The sequence below is a fragment of the Phaenicophaeus curvirostris genome, chromosome 24 (assembly GCF_032191515.1).
Source record: "Phaenicophaeus curvirostris isolate KB17595 chromosome 24, BPBGC_Pcur_1.0, whole genome shotgun sequence".
NCBI lineage: Eukaryota > Metazoa > Chordata > Aves > Cuculiformes > Cuculidae > Phaenicophaeus > Phaenicophaeus curvirostris.
In genome coordinates this window covers 2,673,675-2,693,117 of record NC_091415.1, presented here as the reverse complement: position 1 = coordinate 2,693,117, position 19,443 = coordinate 2,673,675, and the positions used below count along the sequence as shown (strand labels likewise).

Sequence of the window (19,443 nt, the reverse complement as noted above, 5' to 3'; positions counted from 1 at the left end):
GATCAAGCAGCAGCTATGCAGGGAAGAGCAGGTCCCCTACAGCTTCCCTTGGCACCGTAACGCGCATCAGTGCTGAGGATCTGCAGTCTGTCCCCCTCTGCAAAGCCCGTAGGGAGGTCACCCACCACCCCTGTGGGGTTCCAGAGCATCCTCAGAGGATAAAAGGTTGCAGAAGAGCTTGTGGGATTCGTGGAAGGACAGTCAGGTGCCACTCAGCCTCCGAGCCCAGGGTAACAGCATCGCTTGCCTGGGTAACTGCAGGAAAACCGTTTTGGTTTAGTCTTTGCATTGTAGGGATTTGGGGCAAAACCGCCCCCAGACCATACCTGCTTTCTTTTAGAGGCAACTCCATAAATCTTATGTAGCAAAGAGGGAGCAGAAGCAGGACCAGTATTAACACAGCACGAGGGGACAAGAAATTACTTGTTTTTTAAGAACTGCAAGGCACCTGGTCAGGATGAGAAGCACCCACTGGGATCAGGTGGAGGATCCCCTCCCGTTGACCTGCACCCCAGCTCCCGATCAGCAGCTTGAACAGTTCAGGGCTGCACATCCCTGGGGAGAGACACGGTAGGAGCTCAGGACCCGAGGTCCACGCATCCCCCGGCACCGGCGATGAGCCAGGTGGACAGTGTTTCCCACTGAACCCTCCTCTTCATTCTGACAGTGGCCTTTCCCCTCGCCCCTCCATCAATCAGCCTGAGCGAGACCCTTCCACGCGCGAGCACCTGCACCGTGGGACTCCCCTCCGCTGTCTTACCTACATATCAAGACAACGCGCGATTTCAGTTAACCCGTTAACACACTGTAACGAAGCGGCTCGGCTAGGAGTGCTCCTTCACATGCCTTACACAGCTTGGAACTTCCCATGAAGTTGAATAAACTGATATTATTCCCCCACCGCTTACGCGCCCCTAACGCGATGGTCTTCGATCTGCCAGAGCAGTAGGAGTAGGATGCCTGGGCAGCTCTCCCAGCTGAGACAGCATGGATCATTGTAGAAGGTAGAGTTTTATAATAGACTGTACTTAGTGGCCAACGCCGTGTGTATTCTCCCACTTCCTGCACTTTTGAAACCAAAGGTACCTTCGCTGAGAGAGATCAGATTTCTTCAGAGCGTTTCAAGGACGGCGAACGATGTTAGGATGGATTTTTCTTTCATTTCTTTTTCTAAGGAGGACGGTTTTATTCAGCATAATGGATTAAATGCAATAGGATTAATGCAATTGTTCTTTTAGCTTTCAAGCTGGTCTGCTACCAAGACATATTGCTAACAAGAATACTTCTACTAATATGGATTGTTGAGATGGACTTTGCCACATTCTTTAAGCTGCTAATGGCACAATTTATCCTGCGCTTCGGGGAAGAGCCCGGACCCGCTCAGCACACACTGCTGGATCACACAGAGAACATCGGAGAGAGCAAACCAAACAGCAAAGGAGTTCCACGCACCATATGAACCAAGAAGGGGTTAGGCTGGCATAACAGGAGGGGACCCCTTAGAGATAGGGGTGTTCCTGATGCCTCAGGGCAGCACAGGGATGTCCTCTCTCCACCAAACAGGAACCCATCTGCCAGGGTCCTCCATCCATGTCCCTTCTGCAGGGTAGGAGCCATAAGTTTTGCTCTGTTACTGTCAATGTAAATGCAACAAGGCTACTTCTGCCGCTGTCACCACTGATCCGGTTTAAGGAGAGCATCTCCCAGCCCGTTCCCAGGACGTGTGGCAATTGTATTTGGGTTTTAAGCAAACCAGGCCAGATGTAACGCAGCCCTTGGTCACGGGGATAATCGCTTCCCAAGCCTACGGCTGTCCTTACAACGCTGAGTTTGTGTAACCCCTGTCCACGCACTGGTGGAAATTAGGAGAGAGAAACTACAGCGTCTGCTGTGGAAAAGCCTCCGCTGCCAGAGCTGGGCATCTCCACTCACACCCAGCACACCAGATCCTCACTGCTTTGGGGACCACGCGACCCTTGGCTACCACACAACACCTCCAAACCTCAAGAGAGTTGGTCAGGCATTACTGGAAGCAGGGCTGTCTGTGTCGCCTATCTGTATTACGTGCCATTTGTATTAAAGCCTGTTTTTTCTGTCCTGGACAACCCTTTTCCTGAGCAAACCTCTTCGCATCCATTTGGAAACCGAAAGCGTTTCACCCTGTAGCTCTGCAGTGCACGCCCCACAGCATCCCTCAGCAAGCGGGGAGGGAAGGAGCTGGACCCAGCCCACCTAGTCCTGCCCTAAACCCAAAACATCTCACAGTTGGAGTCCTACAATCACATTAAGCAACCAGAAAAGGAAGGAGATGCCTGCAGAAGCCCCAGCGAGCAAATGACACTGTGTAAGTTACTTGGAGTCTTGCATTGGCTTGACGTAAAAATTAATAATTATAAGGTAAAGTTGCAAAATTCTAATTGAGTTCAAAACTCATGAGCTTAGTGGTTGGGGTTCTTTTTCCCTTTAATAAAGATTCAGTAGATGTTTGCACGTACAGTCCCAGGGAGCAAAGTCCTCATACGCTCCAACCACCAAAGGCATCGCAGCTCCACCAGGGTGACCCCAGAACGCAGTCACCCCCCAGGCTGCACCCACAGCCACCCTTCCTCTGAGTCACTGAGCATCCATTGAGCACCAGGAGATGGATGGAGACCCTGCACAAGGACCGTTGGTGCTGAGGGCTCTTGCCCACCCATCTCTGCCTGTCGGGGTGAGCATCGCGCCCCGAGGTGGTGTTTGCCTGTCCCCAGCGTCACCCCACGGCCATTCCTAAGCATCCCTCTCCAGGGCAGCGCTGTCTCAGCCACTCTCTGCTTGAAGGGGTCAGTCTCCATCATCACAGGGGCCACCATCCCCTCCCTGGGATGCAGGCAGCCTCTCTGGGGCAGGGCACCATTTCACCTTTTCTTTTGCAGAAGGTACATCTTCATAAAGCCAACACTTAATAAATAAATGACAAGACAAAGAAGAGCCAAACCCAAAACCAAGTGCTCTCAGAAGCTGGGGAAAAAGCAGTTTGGGTTCAACTCCCAGCTCGCAAACTTGAGTCTGTTTCTGAAACAGTCTGAGCCAAAATCTCATCCATGTTCTGGAGAGGGTTGCTTTCTGTCAGCTGCATCCAAGCCCAGAGACACAGTTCACCCCTCTCCGAGACACAGACTGCTGCTATTTGGAGCCCTGCACATGTATTCCAGCTGATATGAACCACAGGAGCACAAGCACAGGATACGAGAAGACAGTTGTCGTGTTTACATGATTTCAGGCTGCTTCTATTCTCCCTGAAGTGATCTTGCAGTAAGAGACAGAAAAGCAGCAGGAAAAAATGGAGTTTTGGTACGAGCCCTGACATCCTGCTCAAAAAAACCCACTATCAGTATGCCGTCACAACGTCCCCACAACACACCCCCTGCCAGCATTGCCTTCCTGGAGATGACAGACCCTCAAATCCACGTGTTGCAGTCGTTTCTGACTCAAGCTATCCACCCATCGATGAGAAGCTGCAGGTCCTGCTGCAGTCACAGTGGGAGAGCAGCATCGGTGCAAGAGCAGAGCCCCAGCAGCATCATCCATCACCAGAGCTGTGCCCCTCGCCACGCCTCACCTGGCACTCAGCACTGCTCCATCCATGCCACCGGCTCTCCTGGTGAGCCCCAAAGCCTCTCCTCAACGTGCAGGTCCCAGCAGAGCCGTGAGTCCAGCCTGCAATGCAACAGGGAATCATAGAATTTGGGTTGGAAGGGACCTCAAAGCCCATCCAGTTCCACCCCTGCCGTGAGCAGGGACACCTCCCACTGGATCAGGGTGATCCAAACCCCATCCAACCTGGCCTTGAACCCCTCCAGGGATGGGGCAACCTGTTCCAGGGCCTCCCCACCCTCCCAGCAAAACATTTCTTCCGTCGTACCAGGCTTAATTGTGTACTAGCAGCAAACAATTTCAGTTAAGCAATAAAATATAAACAAACCTTGTGGGGGAAAAAAGACCACATTCTATTTCTTGCACTAAAACCTGTTTTATTAACGAGACGAATGATGCTTTTCTGGTCCTAACAAGATAACCCACCACATCAGTAGCTCCCCTTGCCCAGCAGCGCCTGTCTCTCCATGTCCTTTGCAAGTGGGCATCGGGCTTTGGTTGTCAAACACAGTCTAAACCCCGTGTCAAACCCCCCAAACAGCCTCCTCCCTTCGCAGTACAGAGTTTTAAATGTTCGTTCCTCCTGCTCACTTCAGAAAGAAAGTATTGGACTGTTTCGTTTTTCTTTAATTTGTAAATATATCACACCATCCATCCATCCTCTCTGTAAACCCTCCTGATTGTTCGAAAGTATTCTATGTATTTATTTGCCTTTTTTTTAAAGCAAAAAAATCACCACCTTTGCGTTAACCCACTTGTTCCAAGGAGAAATGTATAGCTGAGGCCGTAAAGTTAACAGTTTACAGCGAGAAGATTTATGGACTACAGAAAGAAATGTTTAATATAAGGACTTATAAACCGACTGCATGAGAGATGAAAGAAGGCCAAAATACTCAGATATCATTTTTTTTTTTTTTTGAATCACTGTAAAAAGAAAAGACTGGATTTTTTTGTATAGAGAACACTAAGCATATAATAAAACATTGTTCAAAACTCACGCTGAGCCTGTAATTCATTGCTGTCAGCTTTCAAAAAGGTAAAAGCCAGCGCCGCTCTTACTGCTCACCCAAAGCCAGCACTGGGCGAGCACTCGCTGAACACAAGGCTCTTCACAGCCTGCAAAATTGTGCTGGTCCCCAGCGTCCCTGTTTCACACCCTCCTTCCCCAGGTAGCTCAAAAGGATGTTCTTCCAAAACCATCCAAAGGGGAGGCATTTCCCATTCCTTGGAGGCGTTCAAGAAGTGTGTAGACGCAGCACTTGGGGACGTGGTTTATGGTGAGGTTGGGGTTGGACTGGATGAGCTTAGAGGGCGTTTCCAACCTTAATCAAAGAGTCACAGAATGGTTTGGGTTGGAAGGGACCTCGAAGTCCATCCAGTTCCAACCTGCCTGCCATGGGCTGGGACACCTCCCACTGGATCAGGGGCTCCAAGCCCCATCCAACCTGGCTTGAACACCTCCAGGCATCCACAACTTCACTGGATCAGGGGCTCCAAGCCCCATCCAGCCTGGCTTGAACACCTCCAGGCATCCACAACTTCTCTGGGCAGCCTACACGGGAACTCATCACTCTTCACAAAGCCCTTGTTAACCACCTCGGACACCAGTGAGGCCTCAGTGCAGGCAGCAGCACCCTTTCCAGGTGGGGAAACTGAGGCACTGGTTGCTCAGGGCCAAGCTCTCAGTGTGGCTCCCTAGGACTGTCCACTTACTTGGACATACCCGCGATGTTTGGTGGCTTTGAGACACGCTGTCCTAGCAAACAGCAGCTCTGCATCCTGACTGCAGTACAAACCCCCTGCAGAAACACACGATCTAAGCTGGAAAACGATGCCCCCGTGGCCGAGCAAACATATGGGAGCACCAGGGCTTAACCCAGCTCCCTCTCCTGAGCTGGCAGACAGCGAGCGATGCCTCCCCCCAGTGCCAATCCTGCACTCCCAGCCTTTCCTGCCCCTGAGGCTCTGAAGTGCTCTTAGCAGAGGGTCCCTGGTGCAAAGCCTTGACGAGAATGGGCTCAAGGAAGGGAGGAAAACAGCAGAGCCTATTTGGCTAATGAAGATGTAATTGCTGAGGCCCCCACTAATAGGATGAAAGTATTAATGCTTCCTGCTCCAGAGGGGGCTTTGCCTGCCCCCTCCCACCATTTACTTGAACGGCAGTGAAGAAAAAAAGCACCTTTTGCCTGGCATAGGAGAGCTCCCAAGCACAGACTGGGACCGTGGAGGCACCAATCACCCCAGGGAAGGGCGAAGTAAGAATTGGAGTTGGCCCTTGATGCAGAAATTCAAGTTAGCTGGAACCGAGACCCCTCCAGTACCTCAAAGCCGCTATTTCCCATGGCCCAGAGCCAAGGGAACCAGCAGAGGCATCGCAAAGAGCCACGTAGGCGGCTGCTTCCACCGTTCCCACAGGACACGGGGCATTTTTATCAGCCAGGAGCGAGCGACAATGGACCCACCTCATCTTTGTGATCGATACAGGGGGAGACAGGCACACATTATCACTCGTCCCTTTTTATGGCAGGATAATGATACCCACTCCTTGCCTGACCTCTGCCCACGCAGCGGGGCAGAGGGGCTGGATTGATGCTGACAATCTGCCTCCAATTACCCTTCTCCTCCCAGAGGCAGCTCTAGCCTATTGCCCATTACTCTAAGAGCCATCCACTGCTGGCACTGGGAATATCCAGGGGAGCCCTTACAGAGCTGCCTCCTCCCCCAGCTGCTGTGGTCTTGCTACACGTCCACACTAGGATGGACACCAGAAAGGTCACTGATGCCCAGCAGAGATCTCCAGGGAGCTGCTGGCAGTGGAGACATGGAAGAGAGAGGGCAGAGGGCAGGTCCCCCCCCTCCACCAGGGAGAGGACTCATCACCTCTCTTGGCTTTCCCTCTGCATCATCCCTCCATCAGTCCTTTTGCTGGGGGACAGGAGCCAGCCTGTTGGCCTCAAGTTCCAACAGGGGAGGTTGGAGAGGTTGGAGGCTGGACATTAGGAAAAACATTTTCACAGAAAGGGTCATTGGGCACTGGCAGAGGCTGCCCAGGGAGGGGGTTGAGTCCCCTTCCCTGGAGGGGTTTAAGGGACGGGTGGACGAGGTGCTGAGGGACATGGTTTAGTGATTGATAGGAGTGGTTGGACTTGATGATCCAGTGGGTCTCTTCCAACCTGGCGATTCTATGATTCCCAGTCTCACCCCAAACTGGCAGCAGGGAGCAGAGGATGGTGGTGGGAAGAGAGGTGGGACCAGCAACGCTCCCCCTCCATCACCAGCCCTCTCCTGCCCACATCCATTTCCTGGAGGAGTCTGGACCGCTGGAGCTTTGCCAATCAATAGAGATAATAACACCTTAATTACTCCTCTGTAATTGCAGGCCATTAACCTGTGGACAGCCCCAGTGCCCACTGATCTCTTTACATCATTATCAGATCTGGGCTGGAGCTGGGAGGGATGGAAAGCGCACGATGGTCCTCTGCTCCCCACTTTGCCGTGCACGGTCTGCGAGGGGACCTGCCCTCCAGCAAAACGCACCACGAGGGTCCTTTGCACCTCAGCTTCCTCAGCAGCAATGGCATCGGCAACATCTCTTCCCCTCAGCCCATGGAGGAGGTCCTGGAGCGTCCCTGTCACATCTCATAGCATCACACCACCCAGGCTGAGCTCCCTTCACCACCAGAAAGCAGCAATGATCTTGCAGACACCAGGAAGGGCTCTGGGTGCCCCGTGTGGGGCACAGCTACTGCTTGTAGATCAGTGCCAAGGTGGGAAAGCCCAGCCCAGAGCCCCTTGGACCCCAGCAACACCCAGAGGTGGCTCCAGCACACCCCAAAAACCCTAAGCAGACCCACGTTTCCACTTGCAGCCCCAGGCAGGGTGCAGAGCCACCTGCTTGGCCGCACACCACTAACCCTGCTGCAAGGAAACCCCATCCTCTTTCTTCTCGGGTACCACCTACGCTGGATGCGTACGGATACTCCTCCTCGGGTACCACCTACGATGCCTCGATGGAGCTTCCCAAAATCTGGCTATAATGCAATCTTAAGCCTGGTTATGCATGCATATACGTAGATTTAGGCACGGGGGTGTGCATACACACAGAAACACACACACACAGTGTACAGAGGTGGCTGCTCCTGTCGAGATGCCCCCCCAGCTAATCTGCTTGCGCCCCACAGACAGGGGGGCTCAGCCCCTGGCTCCCCCCCAGGCCCACACCTGCTCCAACCCCAGGGATGGAGCGAGCCAGCTCAATCCACGCAAAATGAGGGGTTTCTGCAGGGAGGCTGAGGAAGGGAATGAATTATGCATGATGCTGCAAGTCACTCTGCCTCCCTGACTGGTCCTTGGACTGTGGCAAGTGAGGTAAAGGCAAGAGGAAAAAAAAAAAATAAAAAAAAAAATACCCTCTCCAGGGACCAGCGTGGTGGTTGGCAGCGAGCGAGGGAGCGCGCACGCAAGGAGGGAGGAGGAGGAGCACATCCTAATGCAGAGATGCTGCAGTGGCTTTGGGCACACACATCCACACTCGGGCAGGCTCCAGCCAAGCGCTGCCTCGCAGCTGAGCCTCTGGCACCAGCCGGGCCCCAGCAGCCCCCGGCTCATGCACCCACAGCCACCCTACGCAAGGTAAGAGCCTTCTCCCTCCTTCCTCCATCCGAGAGGGAGGAAAGATGCTCCGGGTACAGGGTACCATTCGCTCTCAGAGCCAACTTGCTTCGCTCCAGTGAGAGGGAAGCCGCCAGGTCCCGCTCGCCTGCGGGATGGAAGGGATGGAGGGATGGGGAGGCAGGAGACAAGGTTTGGTTTGGGCATTTCTCAGCAGGCGATGGCTTTGTGGGTGATGCAGGTTCTGCCTGTGCTGGAGAGGAGCTGGGGGTGGAGTTGGGAGGAAGGGGGGGCTACGGCTGTGTCGCTTGTGGCAGAGGTTGGCGTTGCTGTCAGCAGAAATGTTTCTTAGGGAATAAGCCTAGGAATATTTTTATTATTATTTGTTACCGTGACGCTTGTCCCGGTGCGTTCCGACCAGGGGCACTCTGAGAGCCGGCTCGCAGCATCGGGCATGGTGAACGCGGCGCTTGGGAGGGGTGGGGGGGACTCCCAGAGCTTTTTCTGCTCAAAACTACTTCAGCATCTCCAGCACGGGCTGGCAGAGCCCAGAGCAGCCCAAGAGACCCAAGTTTCCTCTCCAAAGAAGGGGAAGGACAAAGACCGTGGTGTCCCAAGTCCGCTATGGACGCACCGCGAGGGCAGATGCTGGGTGAGGGGTGGGAGGTGGAACTGCTCCGGGCACGCAGAGATGTTTGGGTGTCGGAGAAGCTCAGGGCAGCAGGGAGCCAGAGGGGCTCAGCACAAAGTCACAGACAGGAATTTGCCCACCCCAGGCCCTCACTGTGGGAGGCAGCGGCTCTTCCCCACTCGCAGCAGGGTGGATGCTCGGGTAGGGGAGCAGCTGGGGGCAGGACAGGCTGGGGTGAGCTTCACAGGGCTCTAGTCCAACACTTTAAACTTCCCAAGCTCCCTCCTCCCTTTGCATGGCTCCCACGCTGACCCATTGACTCCCATGAGCAATACTTTTCTGGCGAGACTAGGGAGTATTCATAAGAGATTGACATCCAAGGAAACACTAGTTGCTTTGAGGATGGGAGGCAGCAGCCTCCACATCCCAGAGCTGGGAACAACCCAAGCCCTCCCCAGCAGCAACCCGAGCCTGAGGCTTAACCAGACCCTGAGAACAGCTCTTGCTTCTCTCCCAGGCCACCTCCAGGCATGGCTGGACGATCTTTAAGGTCCCTTCCAACTCAAACTCCCTTCTATGTCCACAAAAGCTCTGAGGGGACAAAGCTGAAGCACAGGCTCTTGCACGAGATTGAGGAGCAGGTTTGCATCCACAGATGAACCTCTCAAGGCTGCGTATTCGGTACCGAGTGCACCCAACAGCAACGCCACCAGCTCCAAAAGCTGCTTGCTTTGTTAATACAGGACAGTGATGGGTCCCAAACTTTCTAGAAATAACTGTACTTTCCAGAGATAGATTAGAGCGACCCAGAATTAAAGAAAAGAGAAAACGGGAGGGTCCTGTCAAGCCCAGCCGCACACACTCCCTAGAGTATGATCAGACTAGGCTGAGACAAAGGGATGCCAATGCTTTTCCCCATCACCCGATCAATTACTACCAAACAGAGCAACCATGACTTTTGTCACTCACAAAAATATACCTGCAGAGAATTTAATGAACTGTGATATTATTTTCTCTGTGCATTCACCACAAGCAAATCGCAGAAGGCAGCAAACCTAACTGTGTCATTAGGGAGGTATTTTCCATGCATGCACCTGATGCCCCTAAACATAATGCACTGAGAGTCTGGCCCACAGAGCTGGGAATCCATGCGGAGACTGAGCTCAGTCTGGCTCTTTAGCTACTCTGCATGCTTTGTCTATGTCCAAAATCCAAATTATCCATGAGAAGTTGTCAATCCTGATGAGAGGCAGACACTGCCCCATGCTTCTCAGTGCCTCCTCCCCCCAGCAACCCCTGCAAGCTTCCCATAGCACTTCATCTCTTTCTGAAGACCATGCCACCACCCCAACCTTTGAGAGTTTTCCTCGAAGGTGCTGGGTGCATGCAAACCCACAGTCACCTGGAAAACATCATATTCCAAGGGAACCTCCTGGCAGCATCCCAGGTGGGAAGCACAGAGCTCCCTGCTCAGCGGAGCAGAGCTGCAGGAGCCAATGAGCCCCAGGCACAGCGGCTGCAGGGCTTCCTCCTGTCTCACCTGCACAAACCAGCTCCAATCTCAGTTCTTCTGCTAAAAAATGGCATGGGTTTTGCTTCATCACATGAGGACAGAGACCCAGCACTGCCTGTGATTTATCCCACACAGCTGGAGGCACACCTCTGTCCTTCATAAATCCATGTCATGCACTATCAGCCCTGCTCTCCAGGGATAAGGACCCACAGCTGCTCAAGAAGACTTAGGGATGGAGCAATTCCAACCCTGTAAGCCCAGGGCTCTGCAGTGCTGGGACCACATCCCTGCACGCATCCCATTCACACCAGGTCAGCTTACAGCATTGCCCTATAAACAAATCCATCATGCAGAAAATCCCAGGATTGACCAGGGGCTTTCAGAGGTGCTGTTAGAGCTCAGATATGCAGAAAGAGGTAAGAGAGGCTTCCTTAGGGAACCCTGTGAGTAAAAAAAAAAAATAGATAAAAGGGGAGAAACATTATTAAAATCTGCTGTGACAGGCTGTATCTGGCTCTTTGTAGACACTTTCTATCTCTACCTGACACTAAAGATTTTTGAGTGCTTCTGGAGCTGTAGAGGACAAGTAAGTCTCAGCAGACAAGGAAACAAAGTCTGGTCTTAGAAGCTCTCTCCTTGAGCTCAAACTGTTTTCTTCTCCCTGACAAACCGTCTTGGTCCTATTGCAACAGCACAGTTGTAGGGTCCAAGATCTTACTGGAGGGACGGTCAGCACGACCACGAGGGAGATGGCCCAAGAGCACGAGAGGTACTCCCATGCATAGCTGGTGTGAAATACTGATCCCAGCCCTTCCCAGCAGCCTAGGTCCTAAATTATTACATGTATTATTTATTGTACAGCCTGTAGAGCTGTCAGTTCTGCACCAAAGCCATAAAACAAGCAGCCAACACGCAAGGAAGGAAGAGGGATACATGTTTTGTGCTGGTTCTTGCTTGTTATTATAAAGAAGAAAGCAGCTTAGCATAATTTGGAGGCTGAATACTAAAAACCACTTTAACAAAGGCAGGAAAGAAGGCTGGACATATGGATGATGCCCTTCAAGGAGCAAAATTAGTGATACCCTTGCAGGGGATACCCATAACCTCTCCTAGGAGGGAGAGGATTTTAGCAGCGCTTTGCTGAGGTTCCCTCCACCTGGGGATCCTGCATCCCTGCAGCATCCTAGTGCTCATCACCCCAGCCTGGCCAGCACGAGCACCCAGCAGGGCCAAGGGGAAGGCTGAGGAGATCCATGGGGCTGGGGCAGACTCCTCGGTGCCACCCAGACCCCTGCCACACCAGGAAGGCTCTCGCTGCTGGCACCACCTCACCCAGCACCAGAAGGTTTCCCATTGCTGCACTTGTTTTTCCTCGCTACAGCCTCCCCCCAGGATCGGCTCCTGCCAAATGACTTCCCAGGCAGCGAAGGGGAGGGGATGGAGCCAGGCTCCATGGCAGGTAGGGAGCTATTTATACCCGTGCCACATCAAAGAAGAGTTTTGCTGCTGACGCCACGGTAGCACTAATAGCACAAAGTGGGTGGGTTTGCAAGGCTGGCAGCGCTGTGGATGTCCCAGGATTTAGGCAGAGCTCCCCATGGCTGAGCTGCGCGTGCTCATTACCTGGTGCCAGGCTGAGAGGAAAGGAAAATCTGCAAAGTGAAGCTTTATTAAGGAGTTTTGTTTTGGGGACGCGACAGCAGCATGGGCAGCCACACCTCAACTCCTTCCCATCCCTATCTCTGCATCCCCTCCTGCGCAACCCCAGATTAATAACGTGCATTTCTTAAGCAAAGAGGCTGCAAGGTCGTGCTCAGAATGGTTTGCAACCGAGTGAATTTGCATGGGAGTGTCTGTAAGAAGGGCCCAACAGGCTGAAGTTTGGAATTCCAACAATTGTAATCAGGGCATTAACTAGGATTCCAGGCAGACATCATTTCTCAAACATCCCTGTGCTAAACTGAAGTCACTTGTGGCCTTGTTTTCAAAGACTTTGAGCATCCTTCCAGATGCTATCTCAGGCTATCGATTGAAATACAGGTCTTCAGGGAGAGCTTAGGAGCTGCACGCTAGCAGCCTCAGTCAAGCTCCATGCTCATGCCCAGCGGGCAGCTCGCAGGGAAATCCCCCCCCAAACAAAGATTCCTCCATTCTCCTGCCCGCAAGGTCCTGAGCTGGCAGGGGAAGCTCCACTGGCTGTTTCTGTTGGTCTCCTTTGCAGTCTAACACGCTGTGCTGGTCCCCAGGGCATCACCTCAGGGCTGAGCTGCTGCTGCAGCTGCTCTGGCAGCACTGCCCGCGGACCCCAGGGTGTTGTCTAGAGGTGGCATGAGCCAGGTCTGGCTGTGGGGAAGCTCCTAGGTCCCATTGAGTGCATCAGCTCCAAAACCCTGAGGATTTACCAAAGGCTTATTGTAGCAGAGCCGAGGATTACACAGCTCAGGCTGGATTTCCACCACCCCGAGACACTAAAGTGATTGCAGAGATGGAATCTGGCTGGATCCAGGGGTGAGGGGGAAGGCAAAAGCACTAAGTGCAAAGCTCATATCTAAAATTCAAACTACCCAACAGAACAAAAATTGCAGTAAAGGCCCACTCCCAACATCATCCTGTTTATTATAATTAGGTTGTACCATTACAGCAATGCTGGTCCCAAACCCCTTGCACCCCAGTGCTCCGCGCATCCCTAGCCTGCATCTCTGGACTGAACGCAGATCCTGGCTTTGTCTCCCGCACAAAGAGGCTCCGAGCTGGGCACAAGCAAAGGGGGTTTGCTTGTCTGGGAGGGGAACTTGCTGGTTGGGGGCTGAACCTAAAGAAAAACTCCCACTGAGACCCTCTGACAAGGAGACACCGTGACCTGTGATGTACATCAATGCATCAACCAGTTATTAGGAAAAAGCACTTTAAAGACACAGAGAAAACAGAGAACGCTTGAAGATTCATGCCTTAATGCAGGTGCCCTGCTGGGATCACATCAGAGCATCCTGCTTGCTCCTTGCCCCTGAGTGAAGATGACTAGATAGGACTATTTTTGTCCCCAGGAGAAGCCAAACCTCTGTGCACTGCTAGCAGGGGTTGCTCTTGGGCATCAGGACTGCCCTGTGAGCAGCACAGCACACGCTTGTCCCTGTGACAGCCTGTATTATCCACCCTGCCCCTCCACACATCTCTCACACCAAACCATAGAATCCTTAAAGCCTCTAAGCTCATCCAGTCCAGCCATCAGCCCAACCCCACCGTGCCAACATAACCATGCCCTGAAGTGCCACATCTACACACTTTTTGAACTCCTCCAGGGATGAAGACTCCCCCACTGCCCTGGGCAGCCTCAGCCAGGGCTTGACCACTCTGTCAGCAAATAAATCTTTCCTAATACCCAGTCTAAACCTCCCCTGGTGCAACTTGAGGCCATTTCCTCTCATCCTATCTCTTGTTATTTGGTTGAAGGGACTAGTACTCACCTCCCTCCTTTCCAGGGGCTGCAGAGAGCGATGAGGTCTCCTCTCAGCTTCCTCTTCTTCAGGCTAAACAGCCCCAAGCCCCTTAGCTACTCCACATAAGACTTGTGCTCCAGACCCTTCCCCAGCCTCGTTGCCCTACAGCTTGCTGTACTCTCCGAGAAAACTGATTAGGATCCACACACAGACCTTGAGCCCCGACCTTACAAGTTCTGCTCTGCAAGAAGAGTGGAAATGGCATAACTTCAGATGCTCGTGTCAAAGGGAGCACATTAGTTTCCATGGATATGGTGATTCCGAATCACTCCAGATGCAAATTGGTTTGCAGTGCACTTGGAGGATGCCTGCAGCATCCCTGCCCAGCTCAGCAAGGCAGGACCTCAGCGATGAGCCCCTTCCACAGAACCAGAGCTAGATCCAAATGAAACAAAAACCCACCCCAAAGAGAGTCCCACCCCTGAGTTTCACAGGTTCCCTGGCAAATGGAACAAACTTTTCTTCTAGCAGCGAGCAGAGCAGGTTTGCGTGGTGCAAAAGCTCTGGATTAGGATTTTGCTAACCAATTCCCTTTCTAGACATAAAACGCATTTCAGCCAGCAGCTCCCAGCAGCAGGCAGGATACTGGAGGCGCTTGAGAAGGAAAAGACAGGGATGCAAAGGCCTTGTTGGGGGTTGAAAGCACAGCAGAGCTGGAGCAGGGCACCCCAGGCTAGCAGCAGTCACCAAGCTCACAACACAGCAATAAACCAGCCAGCGCTACAGACCTCGCAGAGACCCAGAGCAAACGCTGGCACCCAGCAATGACAGCCTTGAGAGAGCTTGGGCTACCCTTTCTTGCCCTGCTAAGGAGTAAACCCCTGCACCCAGCCCATCCTGAGAGGATCCTGCCATGTTGCAGCTCCCTATCCTACTCCTCTGGGTGCTTGAATGCCCTCAAATTAAACCTCCGCTTCTTCTTTTTTCCCCCCTTACCCTCTCTCCACCACGTTCCCTGGTCGCTGCCCTGAGCCAGAAGGGCAGATTCCACCCCTGCCTGTAATTATATTAACGAGGGCTGATTGCAATTGCTCACACCTGGGGCATGGGGCCAGGACAGGGGCATTGGTGCTGGAGGGTCCAGGTGAGCCTGGCCTCTGAAATCCCCTTGCTTAACAGCTCTGTTCCCATCCCAGTGCTCAGACCTTGTGCCGTGAACCATCATCCTTGTCCCCGAGCCTGGCTGCTGAGCATCCCAGCCACGGCGCTGTGTGTCCTCTGCCTGCCTGGCCCAGGAGCAAAAGCAGACAGACAGTCTGAAAACACCTGATTTAATCATAGAATCATAGAATAGTTTGGATTAGAAGGGACCTTTAAGATCATCCAGTTCCAACCCCCCTGCCATGGGCAGGGACACCTCCCACTGGATCAGGGGGATCAAAGCCTCATCCAACCTGGCCTTGAACACCTCCAGGGATGGGGCAGCCACATCTTCCCTGGGCAACCTGTTCCCCACTCTAATGGTGAAGAAATTCCTCCTTACATCTAGTCTAAATCCACCCCTCTGCAGTTTATACCCATTGCCCCTCATCCTGTCACTCCAAGCCTTGGCGAACAGTCCCCATCCCCAGGTGCCCCTTCACCCAGCACCACAGCCAAGCTCTCCCGCAGCCAGGATGCTCCGTGCTGGTCCCTGCAGCACACAGAGCGTGTCCCCTGCTTTGCGCTAACGCCTCAGTCCGCTGGGCAATAACAAATGCATCCGGACAGCAGAGCCCCGGCTGCAGCCTGGCTGCGGGTGGCATCGCCGTTGCCCAGCAGGGAGCTGCCGGCAGGGAAGGAGTCCGGGCTGCGAGCACCATCTGCTCCCGCAGACCCAGGCTGGAGGCTCTGAGCCTCCTCTGTCAGCCTCAGCTCCTCCTGTGCGAGCACAGTCAGGGGGAGACATCTCCTGCAGGTCCCCGCTCTGTCCCTCCCTCTGTCTGGCTCCTCATCAGGCACAAACAGGGAACACAGAGCCCAGGGGAGGCGAAGGTGCCCATCGCAGTCCCTGCAGTGGTGACAGCAGCCGTCCCACAGGCTCTGCCCTGGCTGAGGGTGATGCTGGGATGAGGGTGATGCTGGGATGAGGACAGCAGGGTGTGGTGGGTAGCCAGGAGAGCAGCTGATGCTGCTCCTCTCAGCCTGCATGATAGAGGAGGACTCTGCTTTCAAAAGCTTTGCAGTGGCAGAGCCTCTAGGATTTTTTTACCATGCCCTGAGCCACCCAAACCTACCTGGGCAGGGGACTGGGGACACAGGCTCCTCCAGCTTTTGCTAGAAGTATTTGTGGGACACATCTTTGCTGTGGCTGGGGACAAATATCAAGTGAGCAAGCAGTGCCTACAGCACTCCTCTACATCAGGTCCTGGCCCGCAGCAGGGAGCAGAGATCCCCCAGCAACAGCAGAAAAAGATTTGTTGTCTGCTACGGGGTAACTGATGAGCCTAGGGAGGGTGGAACTCCACCACAGGGCTCTGAACCCCTCTGAGGGTACTCTTGATCTTCATTTGGACCTTGGAGACTTCACTGCTTAGGATAGTTTTCGGCCCAGCTTCTGGAGCCATCAAGAGATTGGAGCCTGCAAAAAGCTTAGGAAAGGCTGAATCCAGAGTTTGCCCCTAAATCAACCTCTCCTGAGCACAGACAGTTTTACAAGAGGACAGATACATTACAATAAAACCATTTCCAACTCATTGAAACACGGTGTTCTGGAGCTGGACAAAATGTACCTAACCTTGAAGAGGTTTTGCAAGTAAAAACGCAGCAAAGATCAAAAGCGTGCCCTTTCCAGCCTTAGCAACGATCCTTCCTGAAAGGGACACTCACAGCACAAGACAAATTCCTGCGTCACCCACCCTCAGGAGCAATCCCTCCCTGGGGAATGCTGCAGCAGAAGGAGCTGCCCCACTTACACTCAAATGTTCATCTCACCACCTTACCGCAGGAGATTGAATTACACTCATTTATCCGGGTAATAGATTGCACTTTGATGGTGCTGGCCGTGTCATCTCTCATTAACACTCATCTCCTTCCCAAAGCCACTTCTCTCCCTCCATGCCCAGAGTCCTGCTGGAGTTGCCCCCTCCAAACGACGCTGCTCCGCGGTCAGAACTGGAGCTGCGGGTGCTGGACCAGGCAGCATCTCCTCTCCCAGAGGCTCAGGAGGACCCCAAATCTCTTTGTAGCTCTTTACCTCCACGATAATGGATCGCTCCCAGCTCCCAGGGGCTCCCGAGGAAAGGGCTAATGCACGTGTTTTCGAGTGTGCCTATGCCTCCCTTGCTACTGGAAGTATTAATGACAGCATCCATTAGCAGGGATGACAGATCCCCTTTCAGTACAACAGAAGGCTCTCGAGTGACTGTCAAAATACCCTATGAAGAAGGGAAAGGACAGGTCCCTGTGGGCTCTCTTGTAATTAAGGAGGGAGAGCGGGCCTAAATATCAGATGCAAAGTGCACGCCCATGGTTCAGAGAAGTTCAGAGTCAGATGCAGGATCTTAGGGTCACGGCTTGAGATGCTCTCAGGGTCCCAGCGCAGCCCCAGGTGCGATCATGCAGCGTCAGGCCCTGGGGCACAATTTGATAGTGGCACTTAGGTGATAAGACAATCACGAACACACAAAACAGTATCTGAAAGGGTTATTTCATCCAGTCTCTAATTGCGAGCAAATACAGCATCAGCACTGGTAGAAATTACTCTGTTACTCTTGAACGTTTTCGTTTGCTCCGGCCCATACGTGGCGCTCTCCCTCGATATCACATTCCTATCTTTTTTACAAAGGAGATAAAGAACAGGCTGGGCTGAGGCTGGATGCAAAGAGCAAACCAGCAGCATCCCCCCTTGCCCCCTCTGCATGAACCTCCCCACGTCCCACCTCCACCTGCAGAGACCCTGCACGCCTCGCCAGGGTCTCGCCTTTGGGAAGGGCTCCAAGTGTTTCAGAAGCAAATCCACATCTGTGCGTGCGAGGGGGGTTGTGGAGCAATGGAAGGGATGGACAACAACTCAAGAGGAGAAAGAGAACATGAATTATCAGAGCAGATGCGGAGGGTGGGGGGGAAAGAGGGAAGCTGCAGAGCTGGAGCTGACAGCAGACCTGGGGATCAAAGCTAAAGTTTACAGCATAAATAATTAATCGTTAGCCAATTAAATCATTCAAATCAGCTTAATTTTTACAAGATAGCAGCTTTGCTCGGCCACAGGGAAGGAAGCCGAAGGGGGATGCTGCCAGAAGCATTCCCGCAGAAGGGCATCGCAGCTCCCTCCCGACGGGGGCTCAGCGCAGCCCTTGGGATCGCAGCTTGTTTAGGCAAAAGCACCCAGGAGAGGCAGGATGCCGTTTGCTCTCGCTCAGACGCAGCGTTTCTGTTTCATACAGCAGAAAGTGCAAAGTGCTGACAAAACCAGAAGGAGCCTCCAGCCCCCTAGGAGGGTGAGACCGCCAGCTCTGTGCTCCCCGACCCCACGCTGCCTGCTCCTTATTAAAAATAACAAAATCCGACTTCTCCACACTCATCCTGTTTGTTTTAAAAGCGAAGGGGAAAAAAAAAGAAGACAGCAAAGCTGCAGCCAAGCAGTGCATTTATAGACAGCTCCCGGGGAGCAGACAGAGGACTCTCAGCCTCTAAAAACGGGGCCAGCAGCAGAGGAGCAAGGCTCTTACTTTAATTTGCTACCGCTGGGTCTAGGATGAGCTTGGATGCTCGCTGCCTTTCACAAACCCTGAGCACTGGGACAAGCTGGTGAAGAAACCAAACTGCAGAGGCTTGGAAAAGTCAACTTTTTAATTAGCGCGGTGCTGGCATTGCCTGCAAGCCCACATCCCAGCGCTGCCTCCAAACCAGAGCGAGCAAAAAGCCGCTCCTTGTCCCAAAGTGCTTACGACGGGAGCACAAGACACAGGAGAGAGAAGCAGGCAGAGGGTGAAGGCAGGGAACAAAGAGGCAGTGTTAGCTGAAAGGCCGTGGGTTCAGGACACCCTTTGGGACATGATTCTCGTTGACATCAAGTGATTTCATGTGACTGAGTCACTTCAAGGCTGCTGGGACAAACTGGGTGCAGCAGCTTTCATGTCAAGGAGTCTCACGCCCTTCTCCGCTCTGTCCCCCGCGTGTAACGCAGCTCAGCCTTCTCCTGCCGGGCTCCGCTGTTTCATTATGGTCCCTCCTTCCCTGGCCCCGCAGTGCAATTAAACACCAGCCTCATTTAGGGGCCAGGATGATAAAAAATACTGAACCAGGGCAGGCAGGCTGGGCTCTGCTCTCAGCCTTGCACCGGGAGGCTGGGATCCAGCCCTCCAGTCCAAGCAGGATCTGGGATGGGGTCTCCTCCTTTTCAAGCCCATTATGTAGGAAATCTTCTCTTTTAGGAAGGACACGGAGACCAGGTGGCTTTTCCACCCAGACGGGGTCCCTGGAGGCAGGATGATGCAAACGGGGCTATCGCTGTTTGCTCAGGTGCCTTTCAGGCGCTGCTATTAATAAGTGGGGCAGCGGATTTTTTATTTATTTATTTTTTTTAAAGCAGGGATGCACAGGGGGCTGCATCCCACGGGATAGAAAGATAATCC

General features: G+C 53.1%; 1 protein-coding gene across 1 annotated transcript in view; it reads left to right on the top strand.

The window, feature by feature from the left end:
- Window positions 1–8,089: 8,089 nt before the first annotated feature.
- The window catches only part of CNTN2 (contactin 2), a 30,655-nt gene continuing 19,301 nt past the window's right edge, over window positions 8,090–19,443 (top strand). Inside the window, exon 1 of the mRNA XM_069876083.1 lies at window positions 8,090–8,268. The gene's annotated coding sequence lies outside the window, so the exon portion shown is untranslated. The remainder of the gene's footprint in view (window positions 8,269–19,443) is intronic.